The sequence below is a fragment of the Dendrobates tinctorius genome, unplaced genomic scaffold, assembly GCF_039654945.1.
Source record: "Dendrobates tinctorius isolate UK_male_01 unplaced genomic scaffold, ASM3965494v1 ptg000093l, whole genome shotgun sequence".
Classification (NCBI taxonomy): domain Eukaryota; kingdom Metazoa; phylum Chordata; class Amphibia; order Anura; family Dendrobatidae; genus Dendrobates; species Dendrobates tinctorius.
The window spans coordinates 15,692,873-15,710,912 of NW_027361761.1; the positions used below are offsets into that span (position 1 = coordinate 15,692,873).

The 18,040-nt window shown below is 42.2% G+C and overlaps 1 protein-coding gene across 1 annotated transcript in view; it reads left to right on the top strand.

Moving 5' to 3' along the window:
• The first annotated feature begins 2,680 nt into the window (after positions 1–2,680).
• The window catches only part of LOC141098577 (cytochrome P450 2K1-like), a 107,629-nt gene continuing 92,269 nt past the window's right edge, over positions 2,681–18,040 (top strand). Inside the window, exon 1 of the mRNA XM_073586481.1 lies at positions 2,681–2,739. The gene's annotated coding sequence lies outside the window, so the exon portion shown is untranslated. The remainder of the gene's footprint in view (positions 2,740–18,040) is intronic.

Below are 18,040 nucleotides of genomic sequence, written 5' to 3' on the forward strand. Positions count from 1 at the left end.
CACTAATTTTATAAAGTGTGGACTATGAGCTAATGTGGCCTACACAACTGTAAAGTGGAGTTTTTGGTGAACTTTATTAACTTTTTTTTTCACAAAAAGACACTGGATGTGCCCAAAGAAGTGAAAGCGATAGTATCACAAACTTTTTGTAGCTATTACAATGCAGGAAGGTAACCTACAATGCAATAGATGAGGCTCCAAAAAATAGGCTAATACTAATCTGGCTGGGGCTGCAGGGCACAAGCCAGCAGAAAGGCTCCTCTATCTACTCCTATGTAGTGTTTGTAAATATTCTAGCTGGATAAGGATGGAACCACACTAATAGGAGAAATCTGGAAAAATGAGCAGCACTAATGCAAAAAAGGACAATGTATGAGGCAGTGATGCACGCTGAGCGGACTACAACCGGAGGTGGCTGCAGAACACACTACAGCGTGAGCTGCACTCACACACAGAGACCTCGCAGACAGCCGTGAACAGCGCTGCAAGGCTGCAGAAAAGCTCCTCTATCTACTCCTATATAGTGTTTTCAAGCAATCTAGCTGGATACGGATGGAACCACACTAATAGGAGAAATCTGGAAAAGTGAGCAGCACTAATGCAAAAAAGGACAATGTATGAGGCAGTGATGCACGCTGAGTGGACTACAACCGGAGGTGGCTGCAGATCACACTACAGCGTGAGCTGCACTCACACACAGAGACCTCGCAGACAGCCGTGAACAGCGCTGCAAGGCAAAAGAAAGCTTCTCACACAGCGGTTGCTAAAGTAGCCTGGGTAAAGCACAATAAAGCAAATCGCTAGCTCAAACTGTCCCTCAGAGTCAGAACAGCAGCGTCTTGTCCCTAAGTAAATTCACAGCAGAGTGAACCCAAAATGGCTGTGGCGGCTTTTATAGTGCATCATGACATCATTTCAGCAGCCAATCACATCCATGCCATTAGTTAACATGCCTACATGCCTAACAGGATGTGCCCACACTTCTTAGGATTCCTCATTGGCTGAATAAAATCAAACTGGCTCATTGCATTATGGGAACTTCCGATTCCGGTATTCGATATTCTAAAAGTATCGGAACTCAGTATCGGAACTTCGATACCACGAATATCGGCCGATACCCGATACTTGCAGTATCGGAATGCTCAACACTACTCAGGAGGTCTCCCAATGTGACATGGCGCTCTTAACAAGTCCAGCAAAATCTGAACTCCAATATAGCGTTTATTGTTTTCTGAGCTTTGCACTGTTCCTCAAAAGTAGTTTGCTCAGAGCAAGTTTTTAAGTCTTTTTTTTGTTACCCTCATGAAAATAAAAAAATTGGGGCAAAAATAACATTTTTGTGTGAAAAATTTGATTTTTTTTATTTTCACGGCTCTACGTTCAAAATTTTTGCAAATAAACATGTTGACATCGATGTCAACAGCAAATCATGAAGTTGAATACGTCACGAAAAAAAATTCTCATAGTAAGGCTGGAGTCACACTAGCAATGAATACGGACGAGTGATATGTGATATAATATCGCATAGCACTCGGACCAGTATTTGTATATGGGGCAGCTCCCATCACCATTTTTTTTCTCGGCTGTATTCTACGTGTGAGTGAAATCGCAGCATGCTGCAATTGTCGCAGTCTATGGGTGCGAGCGACAAAACGCGCATCACTCAGATATCATCCGGGTGCTGTGTGATATACGCCGATGCCGGCATTGGAGGAGACAGAGAAATTAGTTTCTCCACCTCCTCCACAGCTGTGCTCCCATCTGCTCTGTGCAAGAGACTCGGAGCACAGTAGCATGACACTCGGCTCCCACATGCAGCAGAGCAGGAGCCGAGGATCATTAGCATATTGCATCCGATGTTCTACTGTGACCCCGGACTTAGTGAGATCCATTGAAGCGTTCCAGAGATATTACCTCATAAAGTGACACTGGGCAGAGTTGTAAAATTTGGACCAGTCATGAAGGAGAAAACAGGTTTGCTGGATGAAGGGCTTAGGCCGGTGTCACACTTGCAACTGCAATGCGAGAAACTCACACCTCAATACCTGGCACTGTCGCCAGCACTCGGGACTGGAGTGTGCGGCTCCATGTATTTCTATGCAGCTGAACACTACGGTCCCAAGTACCGGCGGCAGTGCCAAATATTGAGGTGAGAGACTCGCGCGAGTTTCTCGCATTGCAGTTGCAAGTGTGACCCCAGCCTAACAGAAACTGTTATGTCAGTGCTTCTGCATATCCCAAGAGTTGATAGAAGAATCTCCGCCAGGACAATATCGTGAGCCCATGTTCAGAGGAGTGTATGCATATTCGTCAATTTATCCTCCATTAATAAACGACGATTCCTCATTTGTTATGTCATCTATTTGCCATCTCCTTGACCTTTTATGCATTCACATCCTCTGATATACCTCTACGATGAGGCCAATATTGGTAACAGACTCACATGAAGAGGAGCAAAAACAGTTTAGAATGTCAAATTTCTGTTGTTTTTGGATTGTGATGAGATGCATCGAAATGCTAGCAGTCATCAGATGAGAAAGATTAGCATCTGCTCAGGAGGACACAGGAAAACAAACTCCAATTATGATTTACACAAACAGGAGAAACCAGTTATGCCAGAAAAATGGGATGTGGAGTGCATTCAGGGTTAAAGGAGGGAGTGAAAACAAGCTTTTAACACCCATCATCACAGCACAAGCCGCAAAATCCGAGGAGAATAGATGCCTTCAGCCTGAGCCGGTGAGTTTATTCCACCTATACTGTATTACATTGCAAGGCAATTGTCAGTGATCTTTAAAGGGAATCCGTCTTGTCAAAAAATGTTATTAACCTGTACATATGGGACTAATCTGAAGGTTAACAGCATTCTGAAGCCACAAAAATTGAGCTTGGTTTGAGTTGGTACACATGCAGCAAATAAATGCATGTTCACATGGCCAAAAAGCATACAAAACCTACAAAAGACAAAATGAAAGAAACCCTGATGTAATTAAATAAATAAAAAGCAAAAGTGCATCTAAATCATACAGAGTTCTTAGTAATACTGTATTTGATCAAACATAGCATAAAAGCCATCCCACCATCGACAAGGTGACTCTGTGGTTGGGGCGGTCCTACACTGTCTAGTATTAATAACCTTATCATGTGTCAAAGTTGACGTCTGAGTGAATAAGGGCAGACAAGGACCGGGTCCCAACCAGTGGACACCAGTCAGGGGAAGCCTTTAAATACATTTTCAAGCTCAGTCATAAAAGAGCGGCTGGCGCAGCTGTAACTGCTCCTCGGCACTGACTGACAGCCAGCTCTCTACTGATGCACTGTTGTCAGTGTATATGCTTTTTTTTTTACTTTAATGAGGTCACGTTCACACATTCGGCATTTGTTCAGTATGTTACATCAGTATTTGTAAGCTAAAACCAGTAGTGTGTTAAAAACGCAGAAGTGGTGACGTGTTTCTATTCTCCTTTTCCTCTGATTGTTCCACTCCTGATTTTGGCTTACAAATACTGATAAAAAAGATTGAACTTAGGAAAGTGACCGAAGCCGGCGGCTCCAGGGAGGAATAAAGTTCATTTTTTCCCCCTGTGCTGAACTTTCAGTACTGAGGCAGGACACCTTCACAACATTATTAACCGCAGATTAACTCTACATCTATAGATTGAGGGCTCGTGCACAAGACCGATTATCTTGGATGAGTCTTTCGAATCAACGATGCTCTACAAATAGATAATAATAATGAGTGCTATGTGGCACTTACAACCATTTTATCATATGGGACTATGCATATGCCGAGTGGTCGGAGGAAATAATTGGTGATCAGAGTGTCAGATCAAAATCTGCATTACAAGTCTATGGGTCTGTGAAAAACATTGGACCACACTATAATGATAACCATGTGCTGTCCAATTTTCATGGACTGACATAATCGAAAAGGTAGAAAAACGTTTTGATTTTTTTCCTCCACCTCTGAGAAAAACTGATGCCACTCTGATCAATTGCTGATCAGCATAATCAAACCATTTTTTTTTGGCTTAGTGTAATCTGACCTGAGACATTGCCTTTAACTCCATCCAAACGTGCGCCGTATGTACATGGGAGCTACTTTCCTGCAAACCGCCATATAGATATGTTGTTGTGATCGTGCTGGCTCATGCCCGATCAGGTGCGGGTGTCAGCTCTATGTGAGAGCTGACACCCTGCAGCTGCACTGAAGATCAGTGCTAGCAATGATTGCAGCGTTTAACGACTGTGATGCTGCTGTGAATAGTGACAGCAACCTTGCAGGGCAGCGCAGAGGGAGGGAGCTCCCTCTATGCTCCCATCGGCACAATGCGATGCTATCCCATTGTGTCCATGGTCTCCATGGTGACCCCGGGCCGGAAGATGACCACAGGGTCACCCATGGACGTTGGCCTGTCAGTTCTTGCTCAGCGCATGAGCTGACAGGCCACCTCCTCTGCCTGTCAGAAGCTGCTCTGATGCCCTGCAGTGCAGAAGCATTGCAGAGTGTTAGATAAGATCTGTCACTATAGACTTGATGTCCCATCCTAGGGCAATGTAAAAAAAAGTAAAGAAAAAAGTTAACTTAAAAAGAATGTAAAAAAAAACATTAAAAAAACAAAAAAAATAAAAAAAATAATGCAATAAATTTATTTATGCAAAAAAACTACGCATATTTGGCATAGTCGCGTCCAGCACAATCCAACCTATGAAACTGTATCACTAGTTAACCACTTCAGTGAACAATGATAAAAAAACAAAAAGTAGAATAAAAAATAATAAAAAAAACAATCTGAATTAAAATGGTACCTCTGAAAATATCATCTGGTACCACGAAATCAAGCCACCATACAGATCTGTGAGCGGTAAATAAAAAAAAAGTTATGGCTCTCAGAATAAAGTGATGTAAAAGTAATAATTTTCTCTTTAAATTAGTTTTTATTGTATAAAAGCGCCAAAACATAAAAAAAAATAAGTGTGGTATCGCTGTAATCATACTGACCAGAAGAGTACAGCGGTCTTATCAATTTTACCACTCATAAAACAGCATAAAAGAATAAAAAAAAACAGAAAATTAATTCCAGAATTTATGGTTTCTGTTCATTCTGCCTCCCAAAATCAGAATAAAAAGTGATCAAAAAATGTCATGTTGCCAAAAATGGTACCAATAAAAGCGTCAGCTCGTCATGCAAAAAGCAAATCCTTACATGACTCTGTCACCTGAAATATGGAAAAATTATAGCTATCAAAATATGGCAATGGAAAACGAGTTTTTCAATAAAAAGTGAATTTTAGTTTGTGACAGCAGCCAAACATAAAAAGATCTCACGCATCTAGATAAGTGAACTGAGGTGTCTAGTTTCCAAAATAGGTGTGTTTCCACTGTTTAGGAACATAAGGGGCTTTCAAATTTTACATTTAAAAAAATCAAATTGAGCTCCTTCACTTTCAAGCGCTGCCGTGTACTCAAACAGTGGTTTTCCGGGTATGGGGTATCAGAATATTCTGGAGAAAGTTCACAACAAATTTTGAAATTAATTTTTTTCTGCTACCTTTGTAACATTTTCCTTCCACATTCCATTAATTCCTGTGAAGCATCTGAAGGGTTAATAAACTTCTTGAAGGTGGTTTTGAATACCTTGAGGGGTGCAGTTTTTGGAATGGTGTCACTTTTGGGTATTTTCAGTCATATAGGCCCGTCAAGCTCACTTCAAACGTGAGGTGGTCTCTAAAAAAATGGTTTTGTAAATTTTGTCATAAAAATGAATATTCAGAATAGAGAGTCCTCAGTAGTTGATACCTTTTAATGGCTAACTGAAAAGATGGTAACACATTGCAAGCTTTCGAGACTACTCAGGTCTCTTCATCAGGCTAGACTAATACAAAATCTGAAGAGTCACATATTTATGCACAATACAGCCTAGAAAAAATGCAATAGATAAGACAAGTGACGTGAAGCAGAACTATCAATATGGGAGAGGGAGAAACATAAATATAAACATTGGACCAGTTCATAGATAAGGAGTCCGGATGTTTTATGGTCCTCTGATTGGGGTCTAGTTCTGTGTTGTGATGCCCCCACACGGTTTTAAAAGGAAATTCCTTAATTGATGTAAAAAGACATAAATCCATGCGACACATTCATTCCAGCACTGAGAGTGTCAAAGTTCGTCATAAATTTGTACTCCCAAACTCGTCTCTCTCTCTGAGAATTGAAGTTACCTTTCAATACCAGTAATTTTATATCCACGCTGCTGTGATCAGGGATACAGAAATGTTTTGCCACAGGTAGATCCATTCTTTTTTCTCTTATTGTGTGACGATGAGCATTCATCCTTGTTCTAAGCTTTTGCCCTGTCTCCCCCACATACAGACCCCCAGTTGGACATTTAGTACAAATAATTAAGTACACCACATTAGATGTAATGCAGCTGAAAGTACCTGCGATCTTGTAGTCCTGATGTGAGTTGGGGATCTTTATCTTGTCCGTGGTCATTATAAATGGACAGGTTTTACATTATTTCTGGTTGCAAGGAAAGGTTCACGTCACTTGTCTTATCTATTGCATTTTTTCTAGGCTGTATTGTGCATAAATATGTGACTCTTCAGATTTTGTATTAGTCTAGCCTGATGAAGAGACCTGAGTAGTCTCGAAAGCTTGCAATGTGTTACCATCTTTTCAGTTAGCCATTAAAAGGTATCAACCACTGAGGACTCTCAATCCTGAATATTTTTCTATCTACTGGCTAACACGGTACAAAGATATACATCTTCCCTGTGTCATAAAAATGAGTATTTGCTGGTCAGCTTTTCACCCTTCCTCACAAAAAATATGTTTTAAAAATTGTGCTGATATAAAGTAGACATGTGAGAAATGTTATTTAGTAACTATTTTGTGAGACCTACAGTATCTCTTTGGTTTAAGCCTATTAACCCCTTCACTACCAAGGGTGGTTTGCACGTTAACTACCGGGCCAATTTTTACAATTCTGACCACTGTCCCTTTATGAGGTAATAACTCTGAAACGCTTCCATGGATCCCGGTGATTCTGACATTGTTTTCTCGTGACATATTGTACTTCATGTTAGTGGTAAAATTTCATTCATATATCTTGTGTTTATTTGTGAGAAAAATGGAAATTTGGCGAAAATTTTGGAAATTCCGCAATTTTCCAAATTTGAGTTTTTATGCCCTTAAATCACAGAGATATGGCACACAAAAAAGTTAATAAGTAACATTTGCCACATGTTTACTTTACAGCAGCACAATTTTGGAACCAACATTTTTATTTGTTAGTGAGATATAAGGGTTAAAAGTTGACCAGCGATCTCTCATTTTTGCAACACCATTTTATTTTTACGGACCACATCACATTTGAAGCCACTTTGAGGGGTCTATATGATAGAAAATACCCAAAAGTGACACCATTCTAAAAACTGCACCCCTTAAGGTGCTTAAAACTACATTCAAGGAGTTTATTAACCCTTCAGGTGCATCACAGGAATTTTTTGAATATTTAAAAAAAATTAACATTTAACTTTTTTTCACAAACAAAATTACTTCAGGTTCAATTTTTTTATTTTACCAAGTGTAACAGGAGAAATTGGACTGCAAAAATTATTGTGCAATTTGTCCTGAGCAAGCTGATACCTGATATGTGGGAGGGAACCACTGTTTCGGCGCATGGCAGAGCTCAGAAGGGAAGGAGCGCCGTTTGACTTTTTCAATGCAAAATTGGCTGGAATTCTGATCGGACGCCATGTCGCGTTTGGAGAGCCCCTGATGTACCTAAACAGTGGAAACCCCCCACAAGTGACCCATTTTTGAAACTAAACCCCCTAAGGAACTTATCTAGATATGTGGTGAGAACTTTGAATCCACAAGGGCTTCACAGAAGTTTATAATGTACAGCGGTACAATTAAAAAATCATATTTTTTCCACAAAATGATCTTTTCACCCCCAATTTTTATTTTCCCAAGGGTAACAGGACCCTAAAAGTTATTGTGCAATTTGTCCTGAGTACGCTGATACCCCATATGTGGGTGTAAATGACTATTTGGGCGCATGGCAGAGCTCAGAAGGGAAGCAGCGCCATTTGACTTTTTTGGCTGGAATTGAGATCGGACACCATGTCGCGTTTGGAAAGCCCCTGATGTACCAAAACAGTGGAAACCCCCCACAAATGACCTCATTTTGGAAACTAGACCCCCCAAGGAACTTATCTAGATGTGTGGTGAGAACTTTGAACCCCCAAGTGCTTTACAGAAGTTTATAACGCCCAGGCGTGAAAATAACAAAAAAATTTTTTTCCACAAAAATGATAATTTTTGCCCCCAAATTTTTATTTTCCTAAAGGCAACAGGAGAAATTGGACCTCAAAAGTTGTTTTGCAAATTGTCCTGAGTAGGCTGATACCCCATATGAGGGGGTAAAACACTGTTTGGGTGCATGGCAGAGCTTGGAAGGGAAGAAGCAACATTTGACTTTTTCAACGCAGAATTGGCTGGAATTGAGATCAGATGCCATGTTGCGTTTGGAGAGCCCCTGATGTGCGCAAAGAGTGGAAACCCCCAATTCTAACCCAAGCCCTAACCCTAGCCCTAACCCTAACCCTAGCCCTAACCCTAACCCTAACCCTAGCCCTAACCCTAGCCCTAACCCTAATGGGAAAATGGAAATAAATACATTTTTTTAATTTTATTATTTTTCCCTAACTAAGGGGGTGATAACGGGGGGTTTGATTTACTATTTATGGTGGTTTTTATGTTTGGCAGCTGTCGCACGCTAAAAGACGCTTTTTATTGTAAAAATAGTTTTTGCATCACCACATATTGAGAGCTATAATTTTTCCATATTTTGACCCACCGAGTCATGTGAGGTTTTTTTTTTTTGCGGGACGAGTTGACGCTTTTATTGGTATCATGTTCGGGCATGTGACATTTTTTGATCGCTTTTTATTTCGTTTTTTGGGACGCAGAATTTACAAAAACCAGCGTTTCATGAATTTCTTTTGGGTGGTGCGTTTACGCCGTTCCGGGTGCGGTAAAATTTATAAGGCGGTTTTATTCTTCGGGTCAGTGCGGTTACAGCGATACCTCATTTAGGTCTTCTTTTATGTTTTGGCGCTTTTATGCAATGAAAACAATTTCATATAAAAAATAATTATTTTTGCATCGCTTTATTCTGCGAGCTATAACTTTTTTATTTTTTCGCTGATGATGCTGTATGGCAGCTTGTTTTTTGCGGGACAAGATGACGTTTTCAGCGGTACCATGGATATTTATATGCGTCTTTTTGATCGCGCGTTATTGCACTTTTTGTTCGGCGGTATGATAATAAATCATTATTTTTTGCTTCGTTTTTTATTTTTATTTTTTAAGGGGTTCGCTTAAGGGGTTAACTATTGGGACAGTTTTATAGGGTGGGTCATTACGGACGCGGTGATACCAAATATGTGTACTTTTATTGTTTTTTTTTTATTTCCAAAAAATGAATTTATTGGGGAATATTTTTTTTTTTTTTTAATTTATTTGGCGATTTTTTTAAAATTATTTTTACACTTTTTTTTATTTTCTTTTTTACTTTATTACAATGTCCCAGGTGGGACATAACTGTCCTGTGACAGATCGCTGATCTGTCAAATCACAGATCACTGTGACAGATCAGCGATCTGTCACAGGCACTGCACAGGCTTCCTCATGCCTGCGCTTTGCAGGCACTGAGGAAGCCAGCTTCCTGCAGGCCCCCGGAGGTCCCCGTCGCCATATTGGATCTGGGGACCTGCAGGAAAGGAGCCCCCCGCAGCAGCGCTGCACATTGTGCTGCTGTGGGGGGCTCAGGGAAGAAAGGAGGGAGCCCCCTCCCTGCCGATGCTTCCCTTTAACCCCCGGTACACCGCTATCATGTTTGATCGCGGTGTGCAAGGGGTTAACTTGTCGGGGGCAGTCTGTGACCGCCCCTGACACGTTGTGCCTGGTGTCAGCTATGATAATTAGCTGACACTCGGCCGCGATCAGCGGCGCTCACCACGTGGGCGCCGCTGATTGCGATGACGTAATATTCCGTCCATGGTAATTAGGTCCATGGTCACATGGACGGAATATTACGTCAATTGTAGGTAAGGGGTTAAGAGAGCACAGCACTCAGGAATAGTATGGTTGTTGGTGCTCAAGTCGGAGAGTCTGGATGGCCAGTGGAAATGTTAAATGGCTGGCGTCTGGAAAGCGTATGTGGACTGAGCCGTCCAAAATTAGAACAGGCAGCTGTACAGCGTAGGGCTTCAGAAAAGGGACCTCCAGGGTCACTAAAATAAGGAGTGAAGACAGCGCTGATAGCATTGGGTACACAACCTCTAGAATTGAATTGCGCTGGTGAAGCCCTGGTCTGTGGTCTGGCTGCCCTGTGTGGAAGACGCAGGGCCATCCAGTCTCTCTACTTTGTCCTTCTTTTGGCTACCATTGCAAGGATTTATTTATTTCAGTAAACAAGATTTTTCTGATGAAGGTCCTATGCTGGACCGAAAACGTTTAAACCTTTCTGTCTGGATGCACAAAATAAAAGTGTCTGAATATTTCACATATTGAGTGCCAAGATTTTTGTCATTCTCTTTGGTTTAAGGGCATCAAAACGAAAAGTTTGAAAATTGTGAAATTTTACAAATTTTCACCAATATTTCAATATTTTCTCAAATAAATGCAAGACATAGTGATATCTCGACCATTATCATGAAGTACAATATGTCTCAAGAAAACAGTCTCAGAGTCTGTGGGATCCGTTAAAGCATTCCAGAGTTATTATTATCACATGAAATGACACTGGTCAGAATTAAAAAAAAATTGGCCTGGTCAGGAAGGTGAAACTAGGCATTGGGGTTAAGCTGTGAGCCTAAAGGTCAGCTCACTGAGCATATGCTGCAGAAACACAAGCTCAAAAGTTCATACGTGTAATTGTAGAATATACTGAGTTTTTAGAGTGCCAGGTAAAAATAATAATAACTAATAATAATAAACGTTATTTCTATAGCGCCGACATATTCCGCAGCACTTTACATTTCAGAGGGGACTTGTACAGACAATAGACATTACAGCATAACAATAATCACATAGATTATAACAGATACCAAGAGGAATGAGGGCCCTGCTCGCAAGCTTACAGTCTATGAGGAAAGAGGTAGTCACAAAAGGTGGGTGGTAACAGTTGCCCTGATTGTATGGGCCAGCCATAATGTTAAGTGTGTAACAGTACAGACACAGAGGGCTACTGGATGCATAAAGCATATGGGAACATGATGCAAGGAACCTGGTTATGGTAAAACTTTTGGCTGTGCCACACAGGGATAGATTAGGTTAATGTGTTGAGGCGATAGGCCAGTCTGAATAAATGCATTTTCAGGGCACGCTTAAAATTGTAGGTATTGGGGACTAATCGTATTGACCTGGGAAGTGCATTCCAAAGAATTGTCGCAGCACTTGTATAGTCTCAGAGATGGGATTGGGAGGTTCTGATTATTGAGGATGCTAACCTCAGGTCATCAGCAGAAGGGAGGGTGTTATGAATGAGTCAACGGAGGAGGAGAAAACAAAAATACAAGCTAAGTCCAGAAAACCGGAGCGGTTGGTAGCTATCGGATTGCAGACCCCTGATCCTATACATCACAACTAACAGTAGCCGTGGGGGGTTACTACGGTGCTCTAGACCCCTCGTCACAGCCGAAGAACTACATAAGCCTAAAGAAGGAAAGGGGAAATCTAAATTGCCCCAGAGCAGACCCCAAAGCAATAGACAGCCCCCAACATGTATTGTCGGTGAAAAACAGATGAAAACACAAACACAGACAGAAAGACAGGCTGAGCAAGCGATGTGGCCCAACTAACTAGATAGGACAGGACAGAAAAGATGCTGGCTGCAATCCGCAAAAAACCCTACCAAAAAATGTCCCAACCGTCTGATTTTTCAAACAGTGCCAATACTTTTGTCCACCCACTTTTTTATGTTTGGTGTGGAATTATATCCAATTTGGCTTTAGGACAATTCTTTTTGTGTTTTTTTCATTTAAGACAAATTAAATGAAGATAATAATACCAAAGAATTTGTGTTTGCAATCATTTTCAGGAAGAAACTGAGTATTATCTGACAGAATTGCAGGGGTGTCAATACTTTTGGCCACAACTGTATATCAGCACTCAGGTATATTCTGAAAACAGAGCAAAAGAGATCAACTGATCAGAGACAAAAATGGAATTCAGCCAGTCCCAACCAGGACTGGCTGAATAAAAACACTAAGGAAACCAGACAAAATCTCATGGAATAATAGCTGAGCAAAAAACTTAGCTTTTAGTAGACAGGAACTAAACTGGATGCAAGAGGTCAGAGCAGAAAGGATCACCAGCAGCCCTGCAGGGCGTTGGCTGCCTTATATCCACTCAGAAATTCCAGATGTCCAATCACTCTCTGCCTGTTCAGATGACAGGTTCTTCCCATCCCAATCAATTTCATTACCTCTCTTCACCAGCAGAGAGAGTTCATCAGACATCAAAGGTGAAGGGGAGAATTAACTCACAACAGTACCTCCCCCTTGAGGAGGGGTCACCGAACCCTCATCCACGCCACCAGGGCGATCAGGATGGGCCCGATGAAAAGCACGAACCAATCTTTCAGCATGAATATCGGATGCAGGGACCCAAGAATTATCCTCTTGGCCATAACCCTTCCTTTTAACTGAATACTGGAGTCTCCGTCTAGCCAGACGAGAATCCAGTATCTTCTCAACCTCATATTCCACATTACCTTCAACCAATACAGGGTCAGGAGGTGCCATCACATGAATTACTGGCTCAACAAACCTCTTTAACAGAGACTTATGAAACACGTTATGGATCTTGAATGTAACAGGAAGAGCAAATCGAAAAGAGACCGGATTAAGAATCTCCAAAATCTTGTAAGGTCCAATAAATCTAGGTTTAAACTTTGGAGAAGCCACCTTCATAGAGATATTCTTTGATGACAACCAAACCATATCACCCACCTTAAACTGGGGCCAACGGTCCTATGCCGGTTGGAAAACCACTGGGCCTTTTCCTGGGAGAAAGACAACTTACCCACCACTTGGTCCCAGATCTGGTGCATTCTCTCCACCACAGTGTGTTCAACACCTGGGCAGGCAGAAGACTCCATCTGCCCTGAAGAGAATCGAGGATGAAACCAAAAGTTACAAAAAAAAAGGTGACATCAAAGTGGCAGAACTAGCTCTATAATTTAAAGCAATTTCGGCCAAGGGCAAAAATGAAACCCAATCATCCTGATCAGCAGAAATAAAACATCTCAAATACGACTCCAAAGTCTGGTTTGTTCTCTCCGTCTGCCCATTGGTCTGAGGGTGAAATGCAGAGGAGAAGGACAACTGAATTCCCAGCTTGGAACAGAAGGTCCTCCAAAATCTAGAAACAAACTGAACTCCTCTGTCAGATACAATGTTCTCAGGAATCCCGTGCAAGCGAACCACCTGTTGCAAAAACAATGGCACCAACTCTGAGGAAGATGGCAACTTAGGGAGTGGTACAAGATGGACCATCTTAGAGAATCTATCACAAATCACCCAAACAACAGTCATTCTCTGAGAGACAGGCATATCAGAGATAAAATCCATTGAAATATGGGTCCATGGCCTCCTAGGCACTGGCAAAGGCATCAACAACCCACTAGAGCGAGAGCAAGGTTTAGACTGGGAGCAAGTCCCACAGGACTGCACAAAATTCCTGACATCACGAGACAAGGCGGGCCACCAAAAAGACCGATTCACCAAATCTCTAGTACCAAAAATACCTGGATGACCAGCCAATGCGGAGCAATGAACCTCAGACATCACTCTCTTCCTCCACTGGTCAGGAACATACAATTTTCCAATGGGACAATGCTCAGGTTTGTCCTTATGAAACTCTTCCAGAACACATCTCAATTCGGGCGAGATGGCAGAAAGAACTATCCCCTCACCTAAGATGGTAGCAGGCTTGGTCACAATAGGAGAATCAGCAAAGAAACTCCTAGAGAGGGCGTCTGCCTTGACATTCTTAGTGCCCGGAAGAAAAGAGACCACAAAATCAAAATGTGTGAAAAACAAGGCCCACCTAGCCTGTCTAGGATTCAAGCGTTTGGCCGACTCCAGGTAAATCAAATTCTTGTGGTCAGTAAGGACCACAACTTGATGTTTAGCTCCCTCCAACCAATGTCTCCACTACTCAAATGCCCATTTCATGGCTAACAGTTCCCGATTCCCCACATCATAGTTATGTTCGGATGGGGAGAACTTTCGGGAAAAGAAAGCACAGGGATTCATTTTAGATGTTACAAGATCTTTTTGGGACAAAATGGTTCCTGCACCAATCTCAGAAGTGTCCACCTCTACCTGAAACGGGAGTGAGACATCAGGTAGCCGCAAAACCGGAGCAGAAGTGAACCTTCACTTCAGCTCCTGAAAGGAAGAAACAGCCTCTGGAGACCAATTCAGCACATCAGCCCCCTTCTTAGTCAAATCAGTCAATGGTTTGGCAATACCAGAAAAATTAGCTATAAATTTACGATAAAAATTAGCAAAACCCAAAAACTTCTGGAGGGCCTTCAAAGAAGTGGGCTGAACCCAATCATAAATGGCCTGTACCTTGGCCGGGTCCATTTCAATAGTTGACGGAGACAAAATAAATCCCAAAAATGAAATCCTCTGTACACCAAAAAGGCATTTCGATCCCTTGACGTACAGGGAATTCTCCCTCAAAATCCGGAACACAGTCCAAACATGTTCCACATGAGAGTCCCAATCCTTGGAAAAGATCAAAATATCATCCAGATAGATGATCAAAAATGTATCCACAAAGTCTCGGAAAATATCATTCATGAAGCACTGGAAGACAGAAGGGGCATTAGTGAGCCCAAAAGGCATCACCAGGTACTCAAAATGTCCCTCCGGAGTATTAAATGCCGTCTTCCATTCATCCCCCTGCTTAATGCGAATAAGATTATACGCCCCCCTGAGGTTAAGCTTGGTAAACCAGCAAGCACCTTTAACTCTGGAGAATAAATCAGAAATCAGGGGTAACGGATAATGATATTTAACAGTAATTTTGTTGAGGGGAGGGAACGATAGTCAATACAAGGCCTTAATGAACCATCTTTCTTGGCCACAAAAAAAAACCCAGCACCTAAGGGTGAAGAGGATGGTCTAATATGACCCTTCTCCAACGACTCCTTAGTATAGGATCGCATAGCCTCGTGCTCGGGTACAGATAAATTGAAAAGTCGACCCTTGGGAAATTTACACCCAGGGCTCAGCTCAATTGCACAGTCATAACTCCTATGAGGAGGCAAAGACGCAGACTCATTCTCACTAAATACATCATAAAAATCAGCCAAATAGTCAGGAACATCATGCGACTGGGGAGAGGTGGAGAAAATAGGAGCATCACTAAGGGCACACCGACAACCCCAACTCACCACAGACACAGATTTCCAATCCAAAACTGGATTATGGATTTGCAACCAGGAAAACCCCAGAACGATGGTATCATGCAAATTATGCAACACCAAAAATCTGCAATTTTCTTGATGGTCTGGGGCGACCCGCATTACCACCTGGGTCCAAAACTGAGGTTTATTCTTCACCAAAGTAGTAGCATCAATACCCCTCAAAGGGATAGGCGTCCACAGAGGTGTCATAGGAAACCCACAACATTTAGCAAAATCCAAGTCCATCAGGTTCAGAGCTGCTCCCGAGTCCACAAAAGCCTTAGCGGAAAATGTGGACAGGGAGCAGATCAGAGAAATTGCCAGAAGAAACTTAGGTTGAAATCCACCCACAGCAAATGTGTGTACAAAACGTTTCTCTCGTTTAGGGCAGACAGAAATAATATGAGAGGCATCTCCACAGAAAAAACACAGCTTATTACGCCTTCTGAACTCCTGACGTTGCGCCCTAGACAAAACTCTATCACATTTCATAGGTTCAGACATTTGTTCAACAGGTGGCAACACCTCTCATGCAGCTTTGCGTTCACGCAAACGCCGATCAACCTGATTGTCTGACATAGAATTGTCAAGACCAGAGGGAACAGGAAATCCCACCATAGTATCTTTTACGGTTTCTGACAAACCCTTCCGAAAGAGAGCTGCCAAGGCACCATCATGCCAGGTAGTAAGGACCGCCCACTTTCGGAAATTTTGACAGTACAACGCTGCATAATCCTGACCCTGGCTCAATGCCAACATGGCCTTTTCAGCCTGATCAATAGCATTAGGTTCATCATACAACAACCCCAAGGCCTGAAAAAATGCGTCTACATTAGTTAGAATAGGATCATCAGGTTTCAAAGAAAACGCTCAATCCTGGGGATCGCCGCGCAGCAAAGAGATGACAATTTTAACCAGCTGCGCGGAGCTTCCCGATGAGTTAGGCTTCAAGGCAAAAAATAATTTACAATTATTCTTAAAATTCAGAAATTTAGACCGAACCCCAAAAAACACATCAGGAGTAGGGATCTTTGGTTCAGCAGCATGTGAATGCGCAAGATAGGCTGAAATTCCCCACACTTCAGCAGTAAGCTGCTCCACACGATCAGACAATTGCTTAATCTCCATTGAGAAAAAATTCCCCCTAACGCCTCAGAGAAATAGAGGAAAAAATATACACAAAAAAAAAATTCTGACACTTTTTTTTTTTACAATTCTTTCCTGCTATTTAGTACCATAGAATCTGCGGTATGGCTGGTGATTCTGTTATGAATGAGTCACCGGAGGAGGAGGAAAAAACAAAAATACAAGCTAAGTCCAGAAAACTGGAGAGGTTGGTAGCTATCGGATTGCAGACCCCTGATCCTATACACCACAACTAACAGTAGCCGTGGGGGGTTACTACGGTGCCCTAGACCCCTCGTCACAGCCGGAGAACTACATAAGCCTAAAGAAGGAAAGGGGAAATCTAAACTGCCCCAGAGCAGACCCCAAAGCAATAGACAGCCCCCAACCTGTATTGTCAGTGAAAAACAGATGAAAACATAAACACAGACAGAAAGACAGGCTGAGCAAACAATGGGGCCCAACTAACTAGATAGGACAGGACAGAAAAGATGCTGGCTGCAATCCGCAAAAAACCCTACCAAAAATGTCCCAACCGTCTGATAGGGAAAAAGGCCCTGAAGTCGCTAGACTTCAAAATCACTATATCAGTACTCAGGTATATTCTGAAAACAGAGCAAAAGAGATCAACTGATCAGAGACAAAAATGGAATTCAGCCAGTCCCAACCAGGACTGGCTGAATACAAACACTAAGGAAACCAGACAAAATCTCATGGAATAATAGCAGGGCAAAAAACTTAGCTTTTAGTAGACAGGAACTAAACTGGATACAAGAGCTCAGAGCAGAAAGGATCACCAGCAGCCCTGCAGGGCGTCGGCTGCCTTATATCCACTCAGAAATTCCAGATGTCCAATCACACTCTGCCTGTTCAGATGACAGGTTCTTCCCATCCCAATCAATTTCACTACCTCTCTTCACCAGCAGAGGGAGTTCATCAGACATGAAAGGTGAAGGGGAGAATGAACTCACAACAGGAGGGCACAGGTAGGGTGGTAGACTGAAATGAGGGAGGAGATGTAGGGTGGTGCCGAGCCATGGAGTGCTTTGTGGGTGAGGCTAATAAGTTTATACTGAATTCTGGAGTGGATGGGTAGCCAGTGTAATGACTGGCACAAGGTAGAGGCATCGGTGTAACGATTGGCAAGGAATATGATCCAGGCTGCAGCATTCAAGACAGATTGGAGGGGAGAAAGTTTGGTAAGAGGGAGGCCGATTAGTAGAGAGTTACAATAGTCCAAACGAGAATGAATAAGAGAAACAGTAAGAGTTTTTGTCGAGTCAAAAGTAAGAAAAAGTCGAATTCTCGAAATGTTTTTAAGATGTAGATCGCAAGAGCGAGCCAATGACTGGATGTGTGGGTGAATGAAAGATCTGAATCAAGTATGACCCCAAAGCAACAATAGCTATGGGATGGGG